Here is an 8,896-nt window from a genome sequence, read left to right as displayed (position 1 = left end):
AAAATAAAATAAAATAAAATAAAATAAAATAAAATAAAATAAAATAAAATAAAATAAAATAAAGAAATGTATAAATTTCAGTAAAATATGAATGGGAAAAATATTTTGGAAAGAGGAGAAGCAGAAGATAGAGAGGAACATTATGCCTGTCCATATATCCATATAACAGAATAAAGGCCATCTCATATGCAGTAACTCCCAGGTGGATATCATCAAAACAAAATAAGGACTGGTTTGAATTGAAGTCAATCACACACACACAAAAAAAAAAAAAACAGAGAAGAGCATCATTTTCTTTGCTGCCAAATAAAATAAAAATTCAAATTTGAAATCTTTACATTTTTTCATAAATAATCCACATTTTTTTTATTAAGTCCAAAACATCCCTTACATGACCAAACTCAGCAAAGTGATTTTTTTTATTTTAATGGCAGGAGATACATGCATATAAGGTGTCATAAAGGGTTTTTCTTTCAGTCTGATAGGTATCAGTATTCAGAGGCTTTCCAGATTTGGCGATTTTACCATATTATTTGACAAATTAACAAATATCTAAATATTGTCTGTGTGTAAAAACATGCACAGACTTGTGAAATACTTGAATGGTACAGTAAATTAGACATCATCTGATAAAGCTGAAGATGACTTTAGGAAACCTTGTCCTTAAAAGTTATTTTGATTAAAATCTGTTTTACTTTTTACTGTACTAAAAATATATAGCTGGTTGCTTGTTTCTTTTTAATTGAAGGACAGTAATTAATGCTTGCGATAAAAGGTGCTGATTTGTAATTGCTGACATGAGGGGACCACAGCTAAATGAAGTGCAATAACTTACAACATGTTTTGAGCTGGCATGAAAGCATTCATCTAATTATACCATTAATTTGCAAGAGTTTTTGTAGCGTCATGTTATACTGTTGGGGGGGAGGGGGGGTGAATTATTTAAGAATTATTAATATTTTATTAATTTTTGTTTCTGTTTTTCCCAACCTTTTTTCCATTTCTTTGCACAGAATTTCTTTCTAGAGAATTTCATATAAGAATGAATTCATTTAAAGTTTCTTTCACATAACCTCCTACCTAGAGATTGTCATTTTCAGTGTCTCCTTGATTTTCCTACATAATTAGGAAACATTTTCATTTACTTTAAATTCTGGCAGCAACCTTCAGAAACCTGGAGTATCATTTTTCCTTTCCCTGACAATTCCATTGCCCGCATTCCAAGTCCATTTCTTATCGTTTTTATTCTTGTGTTTCTGTCACAATTTTACAGTTAGCCATTTTAAAAATATATAATTAAAATGCCAAAGCACCTGCTAGCCTCATGCATATGCATAAAATAGAATTATGTCCCCTCCGGGACACTGGTGTTGTGACTCTGGGGAAATGGCTAAGTAACCATGACAACGTGTCTCCACCACATCTTACTTCTAGTGAGGAAAGCATGATTTACCCTGTTAAACAAACCATATTACAACTTGCCCACAGCAAGTGGTGTCAGCTTTCCAGTAGAGGCAGCAGGTCAGGAGGGAGAGCAGCCCAGAACCATCCATCCAAGCCTCCCCAACTTTTCACTGCTTCATGGTTATGTTGATGTTCAGAGGCAAGATGAGATTCAATGTGCAGTGTTCACATTCCCATCTTGATAAGTGAGATAAAATGAGAGTAAGAAATGCAGTATTCATCAGCTGCAGGCTCCATCCCAATCCACAGCACTGCAGTGATGGACGGTGCAGGAGAACCCAAGGGTAGGATGTAAAGATTGGTGGAGCCAATGTGCAGTGATTCAGACATTTGAATGAGGTATTTTCTGCATCCTCCTTCCTGACAGTTTGCCAAGGCTGCCAATACTCATTGAATGTCAGAGAAGGCTACCAGAAGTGGTTTTTCAAAGGCTGCTGTCAGAACAAAAGTTAAATATGATTTTTTTATAATCTTGCTTATTATACTGATTATGTATTATCATATTTAAAGTGATTTTTTTCTATCAAATGCATTTTTCATTGCATATGTTTTTTTACTTTCACCTTACCTAATTAAAGAAGACACTTTGCTAATGCACTTTCTGTAAGAATTTTATAGGAAAATTCCCATAATTGGACCTTTACTTCTAGCATAATACAGCAACATTTGAATCGTAAGCGCTTTGCAGAAATGTTTAAATCAATCAAACTACTCATTAAAATTTTAAAATACTGCCATGAAAGTGTTTATGTTAACCCTCTTCTCACTATCAAATACTTACAGAAAAGCTTGAAAACTTAATTTGAATTCTTAATCACTTGAGGGCACAATTTGATTAAGAACAATAAACAGAGAGGTGAAAAAATTAAAAATATAAAAGTCTCCTAGAGAAAACAAAACTGGTGTTTAAAGGTCAAGTGCATACACATAATTAGTTCTACTTACATGAAGAATTGCAATTAGCTTTATGGATTGCATTTTGAAATTGCCGGGTGTTGTGAATCCTGGAGCTTTCTTTAGGTATCATCTGTCAGAGGCATGTGATTAGATCAGATTCTTAGTTAAGAATGAAAAAAAGCTAGATTATGCTTCCAGTGCAAAAAACTGCAAAGGCAAATCTGTCTTGAGCCTACCAAGAGGTGTCTATCAAATAACAACCCAGTACTCCTCAAATTATTTGAGGAGCTAACTTAAAATCATGAAATACTTGAGACTGCCCCTTTTCCAATTCCATGTACATGTACAATTCCAAATAGAGTGATTCTCTATTTACATTCTGTGGTCTGATTATTTTATCTTCAGAAACAGCTCAGATCAGAAGTCACAGAATCAGAATTATTAACATGGAAAAGATGACTAAGGTACATCATCTAGTCCAACTAGACCTAGTCCAACTCCAAGGTCAAAGTCCTACCAGTAAGAAATTATTCACGGAAATACCACTCACAGAATCAAGTAATTCCAAATATCTGAATCCTTGAGCATGTTTTTATCACTCAGTATTTTGGACTATTTTCATTAGAATACCAATATATGCTTCATCAGGTAGACTTGACATTTGGACCATTTTCATCAGTGATATAACAGTATTGGAGGTAAACCAGCTAAAGACAACTTACAGCTCTCACGTTTCAGATTCTTTTGTTTTTAGAAAATAATTTAGTGAGTACTCTCTGTATGAGTCTCACCTTATTGCTCTCGGCTGTAATTGCAATACTATATAGAAGACAACCCAGTCCTTCTTGCAGGGTTTAGATTGAAGGCTTTTACTTCATAAAGAACATCCAGAACTCAGAAAAAGCTCAGAAAATTAAACTGAATACGCTAGCAGACTGAAGGGAGAAGGCAGTGGCTTCTGAAAGACACAAATTTTACTGATGAAGAGATTTGGTGGCTTTGTAAACACCAAAACTTTTCGACTTATGCCAATGATGTCATGTTTTCAGACACCTGAGAACATTCTTGGCTTAAAAATGCAGTGCAGACACAACAAGAGGTCACATCTCCAAGTGCTAGCAAATGATAGCTATTCCCCACCACTGCTAACATCTGGTTTTGAGCAATAAAGTTAGTGTTTGGCCTTTAGGGCTACTTAGCAGTGTTTTATGTTCTGAAAGATACGACACTCTGGAAAACTTTCAGAATTAGTTAGTTTTCCAGCATCCCAGTACCATCGTGGCTCTGAGCTTCCTGAGCAGCAGGTCAGCCAAGAAGCACAGCTACTGTTTCTTACTAGGCTCTCCAGTTGCCTCTGGATGCTTATTCAAAACTCACTGCACATTTACTTTGTTCTTTTTTTGATGACAAACCTGTAGTAGAGGTAGCAGTGTACCATGGCCTGGACCTCTGAACAAAGCTCTGGGTTTGGGTCTGGTTTGTTTGCTGTTTTCACGTGATTGCTGCCACGTAACTGTCTCCTTAATATTCAGAGACAGGCTGTGGACGATAAGTGGAGGGATGAGAAGGAGACAAAGAAACAGAAGCCCAATTTGTAATACTGCCTAGGCCCGCAACTTAAGTAGTGGCTTTGGGCAAGTAACTTGCAGCAAACTCCTATGGAGGGTGTCTGGGGTTTTACAGAATGCAGCAGGAAAATAAAAGGGGAAAACACTGCATCTCAGTTTTCCTATCTGTACCATGGGACTAATACTTACCAACCAACCCACCTCACAAGGGAAATGCAATAATTAATTAGCTAATGCTCATACAGCACTTTAACTCTGTAAAGTGTAAAATAAATGTTAAGCATTATTGGCACTTAGATTCTGCAGTGATTGGTGCCCTACAATTCCCTAAGCCAGACAGCTAGTTATTGCTGCTCAGAGCAATGGTAGCTTACAATGCATTCTGCATCATCAGCCAGTTTCTCGACAGTTACATGCCAGTGGGCTGTACATACACCCTCTCACACATGCCAGCTGTCACACAGGGGCAGGATGTAATTCTGCAGCACAGAAAGTGCACTCTGTAGCCACTCTGCATCTGAACATGTCTTTTTGCTGTGGCTTCTTTTCCTCCTCTCTGAAGCAGGGTTTAAGGTATTAATCGTTACATGCAAGCCACCTTTCCTCTATGGAGATGCTATTTTATGTAATTTTGCGAAACAGTTCATCAATATTGCTGAAAATATCCAGAATTCCTGTAGATTCAGGGTCAAATGAACTAATTGGTGAAACACATAAAGGAAAAAAAGAAAGAAAAAGACTGTTCCTCTGTATTATTTTGTTTTAAAATTCTTTTCTGTGCTATGTTTTCTAGTGAACATGAAAACAGCAGCGTCTAAAATTATGTCTGAGAGACGGAGGTGTAAGTAATATTGTTTCATACTAACTGCTGCTTCATAAATCAGAGAAATAAAAAAAATAAAAAAATAAAAAAAAAAATAAAAAAATCATACAATATCCTGAGTTGGAACCTGCAAGGATTATTGAGTCCAACTCCTGGACTCTCCCAGAATACAAACCCTGTGTCTGATAGTGCTGTTCAAAAGCTCCTTGAACTCCAGCAGCTCAGTGCCATGCCCATAGCCCTGTGCAGCCCACTCCATGCCCACCTCCCTGTGGTGCAGCACCTGTCCCCAACCCCTAGCTGCCCTCACCTGACAGCTCCATGCCGTTCCCTCGGGTCCTGTCACTGTCACACAGCAGAGCTCAGCGCTGCCCCTCCGCTCCCCTCAGCTCCTCTGCTCCGCACTGAACAAATCCAGGAACCTCAGCTGCACCTCACACACCTTGCCCTACAGACCCATCACCATGTTCATAGCCCTCCTTTGGATGCTTGGTAATATTTTTTATGTCCTTCTTATATTGTGGCGCCCAGAGGTGCACACAGTACTCAAGGCAATGCCAAAGTTCATGAATTTCCATCAGTCATGGGTTTTATGGGATTTCTAATGTTAAAGCATGGCACAGATAGCAGGAAGAGATTGAAAGACATTGGTCTTGCAGCTCTGTAGTCCAAAAAGAGAGCTTTGCCCTCTCAGATATAGCCAGAGAGGTTATTACTGAAGCTTCTACATTTACACTGTATGCACTTGCAGGATTTTATTTCAAGTGAGATTCAACGTGATCCTCTGGGTTAAACATCATTACTATGCGTATGTTTCAAAGTTATTCAAAACACTGGTCAGTTATTCGTATCTTTAAGGCTTCATCTGAATTTTGAGCACATCTAGCACAAAACAAGTGGAGAGTTCCTTATTTAGTATCATCCCAAAGAAATCTTACTCACATGAACCAAAGGCACCCACCGAACCACATCAAAACAGTGTAAAAGAGGACAGTTGTAAATTCTTGTAACAATTTACATACTATCTTGAACCAGAACACGAGGGTAGATTTGTCTTCATATCTTTCTTTCTTCAGATTTTGTAAGAAGCAATCTGAACCATAAGCAAAGAAGTAACTGGACTTTGGAGTTTAAAAGTGTATCCCAGTGCAAAAGGTGCTTGATTCTTTCTAAGTTTCAAATACTGTTTCCCCAAGCATCTCCTATTTAGTTTTGTCAGCCATCAGTTTCCAGACATTCAATCTGAGCCAGTCATTACGGTATTCTGATACCTGCAGCAGCATGAAAACTGTTCAAATATTAACACATATTTACACACTGAAGACAATTCCAGCAATCCAGTACTTTATTATGGGATATTGTACGCCATGTTATTTAATTAGTAGTATCCATGGGAACTGCATGTTAATTTAATTAGTGAACAGGATCAAATTGTCTGGTTTTCTCATCAGACTGATGGAAGTAACTTACTATGGAAGTAAGCAAGAGTACTTTGTGTAAGGCTTAGCTGGTTATCGTAAGCACTGTATCAGTCTCATTTGAAGTTACTGAGAGTGAATGACTTAATATATCTTTTTCCATTTACCATTCCAGCATCTGGGGCAATGCAAAACAAAAATATAAAATGTTTGTATGCCAGGGTAAAAATCAATTACAGTGATTTTTTGCTTTATTTCAGATGAGAAGATACATGAATCCACCCTTTCAAAAACTTGCTGAGCTTTAAGGCATGTTGCAAGCAATTTCTGTTTTTGATTTGCCCCTGCCCATGGAGAGAACGTTTATAAGCCAATACAATCTCTTTAGAAAACACTTCTTCTCATCAAAATCCATGATACCGATCTTTGCAAGTTTCTCTCAGAAATGTCAGCACTGTCAGTATGTCTCTATTGCAATGTTCTTGAACTCTGGGACTAATATTCGTTTATGAATCATCAAGGTCAAGCAAAGTCAGACAAAAAACATATGGTTTTGTTTGTTTGTTTGTTTGCTTGCTTGCTTTATTCTTCAGTGAATGAATACCTGAGATATTTCTTGACTGGTAAACAAGCTAACTTGTCACCCAGTCCAGGACATTTTAAAACAAGCCTAGCTCTTGTTTCCTTCCTTTTCAGCAAAAGCTTTTGTTTTCCCATTTTGGCAAGCAAGTAAGTCTGCTGAGGAAGAAACTGAGTTTGTCTTTTTAGACAATATTGTACAAGTTTTAAATGTTGTGGTTTTGTACCTGGGGGATGCAGACTTTCTTCTCCGAAGATAATAACTCAGTAATGTCAGGTCTGCAAAAACTTTAACAGGGAAGTAACAGATGCCAGAAAAATGCATAAGAAGATGCTGTTGCTGGAGGATAATATTAGAAAAACAGCAACCTAGAAATGAGAAATACTTTTTAATTAGGTGTTATTACATAACAATAACGATTGTCATGAAGTAAGGAAACTTGCATTACAGGAACCGACTATGTCCAGTAAAAGCTGAAATTTTACTTCAACACTCCTCATCTCAATTATTGGTATCTGCTTTTCCTACTGAATCTTACAGTATGTGATAATTTCTGAAAACCAACTATACCAGGGCCAAGTGATAACAGTAAGGTCTCAGTTCTAATTTAAAAAGAAAGATTTTAACTTACAGCTACAGAGGAAGACTTCATGTACACACCATGTATTTTTTAAGTTTCATATTAAATACATACAAGGATCGGACATTTATTGTTATTATTATTGTATTATTTACATATTTCAGGATTCTAAGATTAACTGCATCTCTTGAGAGAGCACTGCTTGACGGTTTCTGGACACTCATGTAGGCAATTGCCATTTTACAGTGGAAGCAAAAGTGAAGTTACAAAATCCTCTTAGAAGATCCTGACTTTGTCAATCTTCTTTGCTCTTTTCTGGAACACAAAGCATTGACTAGCAGGACCGATATACCTCTCATCTATTACTGAGGTGGTTGTAAAAAAAAAAACACTCTTTTTTTTTTTATAATATCATGAGAACTTGACTTCTTGTAATTCCAGTCCTTTGTGACCTGTGCAGCGACTGCTGTGCAATGTGCAGGGTCAAGGACCTGGAAGCAGGATACTTGGTAAGTACTGATGGAGCGATCTTGGGTAAAGACTTTATCTCTTGACATGCTTTGCTCATCTCTCAGAATGGCAGGCTCTTCAGGGCAGGGCGTGTTGCTCACTGTGGCATTGTTCCTTGCCTCCTGCAAAAGATCCTCCATCTTCAAGTTTTTAAGGCAAGTCGGTAATGTGTATAATAAATATTAACAGGAACATATTCTCTTCTTCCTATCCGTTTATGGCCCCCTTTACAATTTAATTATCAACGCCAAATGTTTAAAGTCATTAGAGACTTTTATTACGAATTTATGTCTGTAAATCAAAACTGGGCAATTTTAGAGTCTATTATCTCTAAATGAAAGCAAGTACTCGGTATAGCCCACCTTAAAAAGAACAGCATCCCAGTGACTTCTTGCAGTGCAGTGCTGCCCTACTCTCACTGCAAATACTAAAAACACACACATACAAAAATTAAGCAATAGTTGTATCATTTATTTCCACTTATCCATATCAAGAAGCTGTCTGATTGCACAGCCAGGGAGGAAACAGAGCTCCATGAACGTGACTTTGACTTTGTCTCAGAGAGTGCCTGGTACGATGCAGGGGCTGTGTGCTCCTCCCCAGCCCCACATGTCCTTGCAGTGTGGGCTTGTGTCCACACGGCACCTGCTTCTCACACTCCTGGCATCATAATAGCAGCATTTACTGACATCAAGGGAAAGACATGAGAGATGACAACAATTCAGCCTTCCTGTCACTAGATCAAGGCAAAGGTCTTCTGACCTGCTACAAGAGGCAGATTGCTTACTGAAACATCGCCTCAAACAAGCATTTCCAGCTCACAGAGCTCAGCACATCACGTGCTCGAGCAGATCCCAGAACAGCAAAACGTTCTGCGAGGTCTTGAAGACCTTTGCCTCCAAAAAGGAGATGTTCTGCTTTCTGAGCAGTGGCGTTTTGGCAGCTGCTCTGGCAACTGTCCTTGAGAAGCCAGTGCCAGAAAGCCATGACAGCCATATGGGCCAAACACTGAAATCCTGACTGATCTGCGCACGCTCTTAATACAGACGAGGCCTC

This window comes from Centrocercus urophasianus, unplaced genomic scaffold (genome assembly GCF_019232065.1).
Source record: "Centrocercus urophasianus isolate 14NV4802_14NV808 unplaced genomic scaffold, USGS_Curo_1.0 seq_11, whole genome shotgun sequence".
Lineage (NCBI taxonomy): Eukaryota > Metazoa > Chordata > Aves > Galliformes > Phasianidae > Centrocercus > Centrocercus urophasianus.
Note: the sequence above shows the minus strand (reverse complement) of the source record.